Source organism: Anabrus simplex, chromosome 1, assembly GCF_040414725.1.
Source record: "Anabrus simplex isolate iqAnaSimp1 chromosome 1, ASM4041472v1, whole genome shotgun sequence".
In the NCBI taxonomy this organism is placed as follows: Eukaryota; Metazoa; Arthropoda; class Insecta; order Orthoptera; family Tettigoniidae; genus Anabrus; species Anabrus simplex.
The window spans coordinates 1194608844-1194623920 of record NC_090265.1 but is presented as its reverse complement, the minus strand read 5'-3'; the positions used below and the strand labels follow the sequence as shown (position 1 = coordinate 1194623920).

The window sequence follows — 15077 nt, the reverse complement described above, 5'->3', positions numbered from 1 at the left end:
ACAGAAATAATACTTAAATATAGGCAAAAACACTAAGATGGAATAAATGTTATCTGAGTAAGTGATAAATTGGAATTCAGAAGTGGTGGTGGTGATTACTGTTTTTAAGAGGAAGTACAACTTGGCAACCATCCTCTATGTAACACTAATTGGAGAGAAAAAATGGAAGGGATCCGACACTTCGAAAAATGAAGGTATCGGCCAAAGAAAGACAAGGGCCACGAAGGGCGTGAAAATGAAAGACTCCCTAGGCCTCGAGTGCGCTAATACCGTCGGGCTCGGAAAAAGAACAAGAGTTGACCAAGGGAAGTCGGATAGCATAGATGAAAGTGAGGAGCCTGACACAAAGTGAAAGCAATGCCAGGACTCAGCTGAGGGCCCCGTGGTCACTAACCACCGTTCCCAAGTTAAGATACCCTGTAGCTCCTTTTAGTCGCCTCTTACGACAGGCAGGAGTTACCGTGGGTGTTATTCTACGGTCCCCACCCACAGGGAATTGAAATTCAGATGTCCTTAATATGTTAAAACGTATCGAATTTCGTAATTTCATTGTACGGATTAGTTTGATCATGGCTAGTATGAGATATGGGACTTCCAAGTGGTTAAGATTTCGTCTACAAGTCAGAGATCCAGACACTCGGTGAGGAAGTGTAATATCACCAAAGAAGAAACAGCCACGAAGAGCGTGAACAGAGCGAGTTGCTAGAAGGTTTGAGCCGTGTAGCTGTTAGCTTGCATTCGGAACATGGTGCGTTCCCACAAGATGGTTTCCCGTGGTTCCTCATTTTATTTCAGTTTTCCGGTGATTCTTCCCCGTCGGAAGTCATCCAAATGTTGTGTGCGCGCCATGTTGTAATGAATAACACTACCACAGTGCACCGTAACAGCTCGCTGATTGACTCACACTGTCTTGTCCCGTTCATTCAACTGCCTCGTTTTGTGGGGTCAGGCTCATTTGGCGCTACAACCGCACTGACCTCACTCCAGGTTTCTATGCACGCGTGGGAGACCTCTGGCAACATGTTACCGCACTTCCATTCATTTCCACCGAGTAGTTATGTTTGCTTTATCAATCTTTCTTGAGTTTTGCACAGCAGTGTAGAATAGATATGAAGAATAAAGGCAACGCCATTAAAAATACGCTATGAAATTTAGAAAATCATTACATGCGGAAAATGGAGAAGGGATAAGGAGACAGTTGTTTACTAACGGAGGTCAGGGAAATGAAACTAAAATAACGATGCTGGCAAAATTATAAATGTCTGGTTCACCTTGGCACTAAGATATGTCTTTAGTAAAGATACGGGTGTTATATCTACCCCACTGTTCATTGTAGATGCACAAAAAATTGAGCAAACGTTCAGAAAAAGAAACTGATATGGGATGCTATTAACTGTTGCTATTGTAAATTTGTCCTTGGTTGAATGGTCAGCGCAGTGGCCTTTGGTCCATAGGGCCCCAGGTTCGATTCCCGGCAGGGCTGTGGATTTTAATCTTAAATAGTTGAACCCCTTGCCCTCGCGACATACACCATACATAACACTGTCCTCCTCCACCACCACAATAACACGCAGTTTCGCATACATGGCAGATGACACCCACCCTCGTCAGAGGGTCTGTGTTACATGGGCTGAACCAGGCTAGCAATGGCCAAGAAAAAATTAAAATTGTAAAATTCGATAGTGTCTAATTGTAAGCCTGCTGAGTTATATAGCTTCTAATAATATATACTAACATCGGTACTAATGCTAGTCCTTTCTTTTCTTTCATTTCAGCACGGATGACCTGACCTGAAAAGAATTTTTCAAATTCTAACTCTTCCCGTCCAGGAGGGCATCAGACTCCACATACGTGCCTTGTTTATTTAGGTAAGTGTTTCCAAAGAGAACCTTCTCTTCGTACCTTTTCTTTGTCATTGGATTCCAATTCTCTATACATCTAATGATGTCGATGTAGACCTCTAAAAGCACTTTCAGTTAGGATGAAGACAGATTCCGTTGTTAATGGAGAGTATTGTTTTGAGGGTACATTAGAGATAGTCTTCTTATCGTAAATCTTTAAGACCGGTGTCACACTAGCACTATGTTAACGGACGTTCGCACGTCAACGCGGCCGTCTATGCACCGCGCTACGCACGTCACATTTTCATCTTTTGTGGTTTTCCTGCAACAGATGCTTCAAGCGTGCGCTCTGGTGTTGTTCATAGTGCGCTGGAGCTGTTCACACAGCCGTTAGTTTAACGGGCATCAGTGATCACTGATCACTTGTGTAGAAGCTCTACACTGACTAAGCAAATGTCATGGGATAGCGGAACACTGATGCGTAGGTGTGTTGTCTGCGCACCACACGCCCCCTGTGCCAGCGGCAATTGTATAGGAGACCTTGTAAGCAATGGCTGTGCATGTGACAGGTGTAACATGGAACGTCGTCGTGAGCTGACACCGTTCGAACGGTCTATGGTGGTCGGTGCCTGACGGATGGGAAGTGCGATTTCGGAAGTGGTGCGGGAATTTGGCTTCACACGATCAACTGTGTCCAGGGTGTATCGTGAATGGTTGAATGCGGGGGTCACCGTCCACAGCAGACGAATGACCGGCCGTGCAGCCACCCTCGATGACCGTGACCGGCGACATCTGAGACGGATTGTCAATGGTGACAGGCGGGCAACCGTGCAACAAATCACGGCTCAATTCACCACAGGCAGTGCTAGACACGTCTCTCAGTAGACAATCCGTAGGAACATGGGTTCTATGGGGTATGGGAGCCGGCGCCGCACACGGGTGCCACTGTTAACCCAACGTCATCGGGCACAACTACGCGCATTTGTCGCCAGTCACCAGGGACGGACACTGGAACAACGGCGTAACGTGATATGGTCTGACGAATCACGATTTCAACTGCACCATGCCGATGGGAGGCACCGTGTATGGCGCAGACCACATGAAGCGATGGATTCCGTCTGCCTCGAAGGTGTGGTCCAGGGCGCTGGTGTCTCTGTTATGGTCTGGGGTGCATTTTCCTGGTATGGAATGGGCCCCCCAGTTGTTCTGGAAGAGACTTTGAATTGTACGCGGTATGTTGAGCTGCTCGGAGACCATCTCCACCCATTTTTGGCCTTCCAGCGCCCAGACGGTTCTGCGGTGTTTCAAGATGATAATGCGCCGCCACATCGCTCCCACGTCGCCCGGGAATGGTTCCAGGAACATGCAGCGGAGATCCAACGACTGTCGTGGCCACCCAGGAGCCCCGATATGAACCCTATCGAGCATATCTGGGATGTCCTGGAACGCAGGCTCCGTGCCATGGATCCTGCACCCACGAACAGACCAGCATATTTCTTTGAAATCATTTAGGAAAAGGCTAGGAAAGCAACGGATAGGGAATCTGCCACCTGGGCGGCTGCCCTAAATGGAGATCAGTATTGATTGATTGATTGATTGATTGAGCATTGGTGGCCGCTCTGCAAACAATTTGATGTCAGCTGCGTCCAGACGACTCACTTCCACGGCGTCTCACTGTAGTTCGCAGGGCCAGAGGAGGCCCCACACGCTATTACGTGACTATCCCATGACATTTGCTAAGTCAGTGTAGTTCCAATCATGGATATCGTACGGCCAAAATATTAAGTTGTGTGTGTATTCTGTACAGTAATAAGTGTGATAGATATCATATAACTGTGTGCCGAGCGAGAACAAAGTCGTTGATTGACTGTTGTAAAACGTGATTTATAATCTAATGCCCATTCGGGCAAACCTTTCTTCTTAATTAATAAAGAACAAAATTATATTTCAACGTTTCTACATGCCCTCATTCGAGTTATTAATCAAATAAGAATGAACAGGATGTATTTTAAATGAATAGACAAAATGTAAATAGTCTATTATAAAAACTCAAAACAATGGCATTTACCTTAATGTAATTGATAGCATCTCCTCTGTTGCAACTCCTCGTCACATATTGGTACTTTTACTCATTACAGAGTTCTTGATATGAGATAGGTCAATAAACGAATAGACATAGGGAAACAATTAAGGAATTTATCACAATTTTCTCTAAGTCAGAGCTATGGGTTTAAACTGGTTATGTATATTTCGTTCACTGTTGGTCGAGTGTGAACTTACTGAAAGACTACTTTTTATAATAATTATTAGCAACATAAGTAAGGTAAGCGAAAAACTTGTTTGATGTCCAACTTGAAACTGGCAAACGCGCGGAAAATAACGTTCGTCCGAAGAGATAGCCAACGTCCGTTGAAAAGGACGCACGTTCGGCGCACTTATATTCAACGCTCATGTGGCCCCGGTCTACCGTAGGAGGAAGGGCTGTACAGAGTGACTCAAGCGGTAGACTGCTGGGTTTCAGAGTCCATGATGGCCGGTTCGATCTCGGCTGAGACCGGTGGCATTTGAATGTGTTCAAATACACCACCCTCGTGTCGATAGATTTACCGCATCTGCTACGGACTATCGACATTGGACCTTAATTAGCGTCCATGGGTCTCTTTTTTTTTTTTTTTTTTTTTTTTTTGCTAGTTGTTTTACGTCGCACCGACACAGATAGGTCTTATGGCGACGATGGGACAGGGAAGGGCTAGGAGTGGGAAGGAAGCGTCCGCGGCCTTAATTAAGGTACAGCCCCAGCATTTGCCTGGTGTGAAAATGGGAAACCACGGAAAACCATTTTCAGGGCTGCCGACAGTGGGATTCGAACCTACTATCTCCCGATTACTGGATACTGGCCGCACTTAAGCGACTGCAGCTATCGAGCTCGGTTTTTGTGTTTTTGAGTTTATGTACTTCTGTATCAAGTGGTTGCTTGAAGAGATGCCACTTTTATCATAGCCTATTTTCTTTTTTGTTTATAAAACCTGTCTTGCTACAGAAGCGATATAGCAGCGACTTCGTATTTGTCAGTATCCTACTTAATAATTGCTCATAGGAGAGTTGAACATGTTAAGCTAAAAAAATACCTTTTATGTTGTACGTCTTTGCTTATGGCAACCTTTAAGGTAGTTATTTATTTCCCTGGTACACAATGATTATAAAATATGGTGTTTCACGCATTTTATGCAAACGCCGCTTTGAACGTATTTAATAATGTATTTCCTTATATGAAAGAATATATGTATATAATGCACGGAGTACCGTCGTTATGAACGTGTATTGTACACCCCTCCAAGTTTGCACTATCTGATAACGTCCTGGGCTAGCACTCATCAGCTCGTGACCTTGACATGTCTGCACTAGAGGACCTCTCATCACCGCACTGAGACTGATATGGACTAACACCGGCACTGAACTCCCAAAGCATGCCAAAAGATCACCTAAACAGATGAATCGAGGTACCAGTTGGTACGCGCCGATGGCAGGGTGCGAATGTATTGCCAAGCGCATGAGGTAATGGATCCCTCTTGCCAGCAGGCTGGTGATGGTGGTATCCTCTTGTGGAGACTGTTCACGTGAGATGGTACATCTGTCAACGTCCCTCAACGGCGAACGATATAGGAACCTGCTGTCAAATCATGTCCACCCATTTGTTCCCCTTCAGCAGCCCGCAGGAGACCTACACCCACACCAACATTATTCACTGGTTTATCGCACCCAAATTTCGGCAGATTACTTCGATTAACATTCCATTACCATGAGGATGCTTGCCTAGCCGTCAAATCCAACCGACCCCAATTCTATTAAGCACACATGGGATGCTGTCGAGAGAGATGTGCGCGCCCTGGACAAATCTCCATGCATTACCGGAGATTGATCAGCGGTCGTGAATCAGGATGGCTTCCCAACGCATCCGGTGTCTTGTTGAGCCCGTGCCACCCTGTATCGCCGCCATATTCAGGGGGAAAGTGATCCTACACGCTACCAGTCAATTGCTCCTCAGTGGGTACTTGTTGGTCAGCAGCTTGTCTTTTAAGACTATTTTTGCCATTGTTATACAGTAGTTTCCGTGTTATCATTCGTGATTAAAATTCCGAACTAATAATTTCATGTTGCTGTTTCTGATTTGGTGCACCCCTTGTAAGGCAGACCCTAAGATGAGGGCGGGCGGCATCTGGCGTGTATAGGATACTGCATGTTATTGTAGTGGAGGCTTGCGTTGCATGCGGTGTGCGAGTTGCAGGGATCTTGGGGACAGTACAAACACCCAGTTCCCGTGCCAATGGAATTAACTGTTTACGGCTAAAATCTCCGGCCCGGCCGGGAATCGAACTCGGGGCCCTCTGAACCGAAGAGCACTATGCTGGCCATTCAGCCAAGGAGCCGGCAATTCCGAGGTAGCAAAACAGATTCGCTTGTTCGGTTCTGCCAGTACTTATTTTGGCAACTGTTATGTTAGGCTTGTCTTTCATCCTTCATGATTCTTCTTTGTCCAAATAGTTTGTGACCCTCTCTGCGTGCGGAAGGTAGAATACACCCGCAGTATGCCCTGCCTTGCATAAGAGGCGACCGAAAGGGGAACCAGCGGTTCTTGGGAGTGTGGGTCGGTACTACGGTTCCCCTAGCAGAGTCTGGCATTGCTTCCACTTACATGCCAGGTTCCTTCATTCTCACCTTTCCTATCCGACCTTCCTTGTTCAACTCTTGTTCTCTTCCGACCCCGACAGTGTTACGTTTGTGAGGCGTGGGAAGTGTTAAGTTCTCGCCGTCCGTGGCCCTTTCCTTTCTCTTGATTATACATTCATTCTTCGAAGCGTCGCATAGTGTGCAATTCTCCCGATCTAGCCGGACAAAAATCATTTTTCAACTTCTTGACTTGGGCCGAAATGTGTACTGACTTCTGTTCTTGACTGTACAAGGAATGTTGGGATGCACGGGTTTTAAGTGGAGATGGGGAATCTGATTCATTAAGAAGAATCGATTCACTTGAAACGATTCACCACAATGATTTGTTCATTTGATTCGTTCATTCGATTACCACGTGACGGAAAGCCGAAAGCGAAACCATGGATTCGGATGAACAATTCCGTTATATTCTTCATAACTGCTACTGCTTTCCAAGTTTACAAGTTACAGGAAGGGAAATATTCGAGGTAATTGCTAGCAGTTTAACAAAATTAATATCCTTTTTAGAGGTTACAGTCGAAAAATGCTACACGTCTGACTAATCCTTTCTAAACTTAAGTAGCTATCATTCGAAACTACACGACAATCAAATTTGAAATTTATAGTAGACTAGCTGATGTACCCGTGCTTGGAATTCTATATTGTATACAGAATTCTATGTTAAGTAGTGTACACCTTGTAAGCAAGATTGTATTATATTGCATAGCAACGTTACCGTAGAAACGCGACGGGGAAGTCACCGAACGTCTTTTCTCATATGAAGACTGGGTTAGGGAATTTTCATTGTGATGGTAGGTCTGCTTGCCTACTATGTCACAATCAGGTTGGGGAGTTTTCATCATAATGGCAGACACACACTCTCCACCTGCTTTTTTACATTCTCAGAAAGACTGCCTTAGTGGTTTTCCCAAGTGAAATGAACATAGGTCATTACAATGACGTCAGTAGGAATGGCGCGATTAAAAGCAATATGAAATACTCGATCAAATTAAAAACAACACATTTTCTCACTTTTAAGGAACAGTACTACGCTGCCAAAACTAGAAACTGCAATATTTATCCACGTAATATAAAATTCGAAGCAAAGCAAAGTCATCTCCGTACAGGCCATGAAGGCCCTTGGAGGGGTGGAAGGTAAAGGCTTCCACTATCCGAAACGTCGACACTTGATGGGGGTAGAGTGGTTAGCTCTACGCCCGGCCGCCTTTGCCCCCAGAAATTAATCTGGTACTCATTTTGGATGTAGGCTGAGTGAACCTCAAGCCCATGTGCACCTCCGGAGGTGGAAATCTCGTTTCTTAAATTCTACGACTTCCTGACGGGGATTCGAACCCACGTCCTTCCGGGCGAACCGAGCACGCCTTTACCGCCTCGGCCAGGCAGCCCCTAATATAAAATTCAACTCAAAAAAGTTGTTTTATCCATCGACAGAAGAAAGTACAGTGCAGCAAACAAATTTCATCCGCGGTGGTGCTTTGTACTTTCCTTCCTTTACTTTTAGCACTAAAAAAAAATGAAATGGCGTATGGCTTTTTAGTGCCGGGAGTGTCCGAGGACAAGTTCGGCTCGACAGATGCAGGTCTTTCGATTTGACTCCCGTAGGCGACCTGTGCGTCATGATGAGGATGAAATGATTATGAAGACGACACATACAACTAGTCCCGTATCAGCGAAATTAACCAATAATGGTTAAAATTCCCGACCCTGCCGGCAATCGAACCCGGGACCCCTGTGACCAAAGGCCAGCACGCTAACCATTTAGCTATGGAGATCACTAAATAATTTCCTAGGACGTCCCCTTCTACCCATGCTTGGCGCAGATTCAACTCCAACAGAAAGTGTAACCTTAAAGTTGCGTATTTTTTCCAGCAAATTTAAATTTCCACTCAGTAATTCAGAATTCCTTTCCGAGAATCTGCCATAGGGCCTGTGACAGTTTGTCCATCGCAGGAGAACGTTCCCCGAAAACACCGTAGCCGTTTCTTTAAGTTTCTGCTCAGATTGACGTGAAATACTTCGTATTATTAAATGAGCTATTATGTAATCTAAAAATGTTACCTTTCCTTGACTCCACGCCGCTGCGGTACCATACTTGGAAAAGATGCTGCCTGGATAACCTATGCGGCACCAATGAAATAAATTTATCTTATTAGCGCAAATAATCGCAAAACATTAATGAACATTTCAAAATTTTAAAAATGAATCGATACAGTCATATGTGATTTTAATAGCGTCGAATGCACCCTTTCTTTATAACTCTACTTGAAGTTTGCGTTACGGAAAGGAGAATACGTTTACACCTTAACCATCGAGGCCAAACAACTGCTAACAGCATCGATTTTCATCTCATTCAAAACCACATACGTGTATTATTTATTTCAATGCTTTCCACATACAAAGGTCGCATGTCTGTTAACAAGGCGAACTTCACGGCTGCTGAAGAATGACAACGAGCGAGCGAAGCAGTTGAGGTTTGTTTATGCTATTGGTCATGTGGCGAAGACTTATCATGCATCCCAACATACCTCGTACAGTCAAGAAAATACGCTAGTACACATTTCGGCCCAAGTCAAGAAGTCGAAAAATGATTTTGTCCAGCTAGATCGGACCTCTTACATTTTTCCTCCTGATTTGTGTTAAGAGAGGAGGTTGCCCATTTTTACTTTCTCTTAAAATAATAATCACCATCACCATAAAACTACCCCCAGAGTATTAGATTTGAGGCCTAGGGAGTCTTTCATTTCCACGCCCTTCGTAACTCTTCCCTTTCATTTGCCGACACCTTCCGTTATCAAAGGGTCAGTCCTTCTCTATTTTCATTTCAGATTAGTGTTAATAGAGGATGGTACTTCCTCCAAAAATCATAATCACCACCACCAACCACCGCCTCAACCCGTTTAGTCGCTTCTTACGACAGACTGGGAATGCTGCGGATGTATTATATTCTGCATGCAAGATATCAATCTTACGGAGTAAGATATGGTTTAATTGAACTTGAATTCCTGTTCTGGCTTGTTTTATTAATTCCAACAGTTGTTATAGACTGTACTTAAACCTTCTAGACGGTTATGATAGACTCATTTGCAGTTTACTTATACTGTATATAACCTTGAGAGGGTGGATCCTAATGACTATCCGGACATTTTGTAAATCCCACGCTCTTCTATTGGAGTCCAAATCTTCCCATTAAGGTATATAATTACATTCTTTTTAAACGTACAAAACACAGTCATTTAAATTTAAAAACGACAACATTAGACATCTAAGGCAAGGTCCCAACCTGCTATTAGCCGTCACTACTGGCCAGCCACTGACTTAACAGCTCTACATCACGTGACAAGAGAACTGGAAGATATTGCTATAAAGAGGACTGGGTTGTCAACACAAGTAGCATTCTCTAAAATACTCGTAGTGTAGCCAGGAAGCTGCTGCCAACTTCAGGTAAGCAAAATGTATGGCCATTTGTGGGGAAAAGAAAGATTTCAGTTTCTTTCTTTCATTCTTTCCTTCTTTCTGGTTGTGCTGTTGGTTTTACGACGCACAGACTCACGCGGGTCTTACGGTGACGTTGGGACAGGACACGACTAGGAGTGGAAAGGAAGCAAGGTACAGCCTCAGCATTTGCCTGGTGTGAAAATGAAACCACAAAAAGTCACATTCAGGACTGACTACAATGAGGTTCAAACCAGTCTCCTCCTGAATGCAAGCAAACAGCTACGCGGCAAAAACGGCGCAGCCATCTCGCTCTGAAAATACCCCAAACTATAAATGTCGTCCCTAGGAAGATTATATTACAGCGGGCCACTCTAAAATTAAACACTTAAAATTAACACTTGTTGTTTGAATCATCAGTCCATAGAGTGGTTGGATGCAGCCCTCCATGCCTCCCATGGACATAGCACATAGCAGTGAGTACTTTTACCACTCAAATATATACAGTTTCATACTATATGCTATATTGATACTAGTGGGATTAATAGCATTTAGATAATATTACATTCTTATATAATAAGCAATATTTTAAAAATTAATTCAAAACGTCATTCGCTACTAATCTGCATTTAGGGCAGTCGCCCAGGTGGCAGATTCCCCATCTGTTGTTTTCCTAGCCCTTTCTTTGATTGCAAAGAAATTGGAAATTTATTGAACATCTCCCTGGTAAGTTATTCCAATCCCTAACTCTCCTTTCTATAAACGAATATTTGCCTCAATTTGTCCTCTTGAATTCCAACTTTATCTTCATATAGTGATATTTCCTACTTTTAAAGACACCACTCAAACTTATTCGTCTACTGATGTCATTCCTCGCCATCTCTCCACTGACAGCTCGGAACATACCGCTTAGTCGAGCAGCTCGTCCCCTTTTTTTACCCAAGTCTTCCCAGCCCAAATTTTGCAACATTTTTGTAACGCTACACTTTTGTCAGAAATCAGCCAGAACAAATCGAGCTGCTTTTCTTTGGATTTTTACTAGTTCTTGAATCAAATAATACTGGTGAGTGACCTACACACTAGAACCACACTCTACTGTATTTGGGGTCTTACCAGACACTTGTTAAATACCCTCATAATCATGTGCAGAGATCTGTACCCTTTATTTACAATCCCATTTATGTGATTAGCCCAATGAAGATCTTTCCTTATATTAACACCTAGGTACTTACAGTGGTACCCACAAGGAACTTTCACCCCATAAACGCACTAATTAAAACTGATAGGACTTTTCCTAGTTGTGAAACTCACAACATGACTTTTAACCCCGCTTATCACCATACCATTTCCTGCTGTCCATCTCACAACATTATTGAGGTCATTTTGCGATTGCTCACAATCTTCTAATTTATTACTCTATACAGAATAACATCATTCGCAAAAAGCCTTATCTCTGCTTCGACTTCTTTACTCATATCATATATGTATATATATGTATATCATATATGTATATATATATACATATATGTATATATATATATATATATATATATATATATATATAAAAGAAAACATAAAGGTCCAATAATACTGGCTTGAGGAATTCTCCTCTTGATTATTACAGGGACAGATAAAGCTTCGCCTACTCTAATTCTCTGAGATCTATTTTCTAGAAATACAGTAACCCATTCAGTCACTTTTTTGTCCAGTCCAGTTGCACTCATTTTTGCCAGTAGTTTCCCATGATGCCTTAGACAGGTTCATCGGGATACAGTCCATTTGACCTCCTGAATCCAAGATATCTGCTATATCTTGCTGGAATCCTACAAGTTGAGCTTCAGTGGAATGACCTTTCCTAAACCCGAACTGCCTTCTATCAAGGCAGTAATTAATTTCGCAAATATGTCTAATATAATCAGAAAGAATGCTTATCCAAGGCTTACAATCAATGCATGTCAAACTGACTGGCCTGTAATTTTCAGCTTTATGTCTGTCACCCTTCCCTTCGTGCACAGGGGCTACTGTAGCAACTCTCCACTCATCTGGTATAGCTCCTTCATGCAAACAATAATCAAATAAGTACTTCAGATATGGTACTATATCCCAACCCACTGTCGTTAGTATATCCCCAGAAATTTTATCAATTCCAGCCGTTTTTGTAGTTTTCAACCTTTGGATCTTATTGTAAATGTTGTTATAGGTAAATTTTAATACTTCTTTAGTCACCTCCTCTATCTACACATTATCCTTGTAAGCAACAAGCTTTACATACTGCTGACTGAATACTTCTGCCTTTTGAAGATCCTCGCATACACACTCCCCTTTTTCATTAATGATTCCTGGAATGTCCTTCTTGGAACCTGTTTCTGCCTTAAAGTACTTATACATAATCTTCCATTTTTAACTAAAATTTGTATGACCGCCAATTATGCATTATATTATGGATGCGAAAATTTGCTCACGGAACTGGAGTGTTCATCGTAGAGACAAGTTAGGAACGATAGGAGGGGGGAGTATTCTTTCTGGTGAAAGAAGAATTTGTAAGCTACGAAAAAGTTACGGATGAGGAACATTAAATTCTAGGTGTAAGACTAATCTATAAGTACAGTAGGCAACTTGATGTTTCGGGGTGTACAGACCTGACAAGGCTGGCGCTGACACTGATGCAGAATTATTTGATAAGATAATCAGCTATGTGGGGAACAACACAGAAAGAAACGTTATTGTAGCGGGAGATCTGAACTTGCCAAATTTTAACTGGGAAAGGAATGCGAACGACAGAAAGCATGACCAACAAAATGGTGAACACGTTATTATGGGAAGGACAGCTGAACGAGGTATTAATTAGAGCCACCCTGACTGACACAGAATCCAAAGTAAAGTCCCTAGGATGCCTATCAGATTCTTTCGAGGTCAAAACAGGAGTCAGGCAAGGTGATGGGCTCTCTCTGGCTCTCTCCGATGTCTTTCAACTGCGTACTCGAAAACATCATTAGGACCTGGCGAACAAAATTATGAGAAGCTGATTATAGTCCTCTGAGAATGGAAATAAAATCTAAGGGAATCATGATCGACTGTTCAGCGTTTGCTGATTACATCGCCATTCTGTCAAACGATCTAGAAACTGCTATGATGCAAATCGACCTTCTAAAATAAATCGCTGAACAAACTGACTTGCAGATATCTTTTGAAAAACCCGAAGTAATGACTAACATCAAAGATGCCCCAGAAAAACCCCAGACCAAGTACGGGAAGATCAACCGAGTAGAAAAATGTAAGTATCTGGGTGGATCATAATGAAGAATGGACTGGACAAAGAAGCACTTAAGGAACGAGTACACAAACTTGAAATAGCCTATCAAACGTCGCGCTCAGTCTACGACAAAAAATGCCTGTCCCAAAATACTAAACTACATTATTATTAAACTGTACTGAAGCCAGTAGTTATGTATGCAGCCGAAACCCTATCCAAAATAATACTAATACAGGACTCCTCGAAGAATTGGAGAGAAAAAAAGAGCGCAAAATCATCGGAAGTATCATGGGTTCCACTTACAAGAACGGGACCCATTAAAAAAATCCTACAAAGAAGTGTACAGTAAAATAGAGAAAATTACGGAAACAATCCATAAGAGACGGGCACGATATTACAGTCCTCTCAAACGAATGGACGAAAACAGGCTGACTGAACAGATCTTTCACTTTCTTTTACTCCAAACCCAAAACCACAATGCCCTGACGAATTTGCTAAACCGAAACAAGCAACCGAAAAGAAGACTAAACAATACGTAACGTGGTCCTAGATGGCCCCAACGAATAATAATAATAATAATAATAATAATAATAATAATAATAATAATAATAATAATAATGGGATTACACAGCTAACTGTGGAGTAAGATTGATATCCAAACATATAAGTCTATACGGAGATATTTGTAAAAAGATAATAAGAAATCACTTTCGAGTGGCTCCGAAACCACGTTGGGATTGCGAGAAATGAACTTGCGGATCAAGCTGCAAATGAAGCGTCACTTTTACCACCTAGACCTGTGAATGGACCTGCTACAGATATTTGTTCCCAGTTGCGTCGAACCATCTTAGCGCCTTGGGAATCGGAGTGGCGAGCTATCCGAACTCCCAACAAGCTGAGAGCAATTTACAACTGCCGTGTGGCAATTCTCTTTCCGGCCTTCACGGAGAGAGGTCATAGTTTCGTGTAGGCTGAGGATAGGCCATGGAAGATCTACATACTCTTACCCGCTAAAGAGGGAATCCCCCCTCCCACCACCCAGTGTCTTTTTTTTGTGGTGCCGAATTCGTGGAGGCCCATATCATCAGAGCGCGCGCCGATTTCTCTGGCCTAAGACGGAACCTCGGCCTGCAGGAGACACTAACTGTATCCTAGCCGATGACGCGAATACTGCTGATGTTGTCATACGCTTTATGTGTAAGAGTGGGTTCATCAAGGACTTCTAAATTTTTAGTTCTCAGTGTCCTTGTTCGCCTGATACATCTTTTTGTTTTATTGTTAATTAATTTTCAAATTACTCCTCTTAATATATATATATATATATATTTTAAATTTTATCTTCATTTTTGTTTCCACTTCATTTGTTCAGGGAGGATGGTTACCTAGTTGAACTTCCTCTTAAAACAATAATCACCACCACTGAAGTGTAGAGTACCAAAGAATTAGTAAACAAAAAAATACCGGTAATGTAGTTCTAAGAGTTAAGGATATTGGGATATTGAAAAGCCAAAAGCTACTACACGGTGCAAAACTAAGAGGTCGCTGGGAGAATTTTGCAATGTAATTGTAAGAATGAGGACAAACGGGATAATGTAAGAAAAAGGGAAAGTATGGGAATAATAGGGTGGTTAATAGGGGTAGACTACATAAAAAACTACATTATAAATAAATTGGATGGGGACATTTTATTAAAGACTGTTTAGAGACGAGGGAAATAAAATTTAAGTTTATGGATAAAGAGGGTATGATGAAAGTTGAGAATGAAACTCAGTTGTATACGATTGTAAAGTTATCGAACTCGTCGCCATAAGACGTATCTGTGT

The 15077-nt window shown here is 42.5% G+C and overlaps 1 protein-coding gene across 3 annotated transcripts in view; it reads left to right on the top strand.

The window, feature by feature from the left end:
- The window catches only part of LOC136877429 (sodium-coupled monocarboxylate transporter 2), a 426077-nt gene that overhangs the window by 281372 nt on the left and 129628 nt on the right, over positions 1-15077 (top strand). For all 3 annotated transcript variants that reach the window (XM_067151480.2, XM_067151461.2, XM_067151471.2), the window contains one exon: positions 1776-1868. The gene's annotated coding sequence lies outside the window, so the exon portion shown is untranslated. The remainder of the gene's footprint in view (positions 1-1775; positions 1869-15077) is intronic.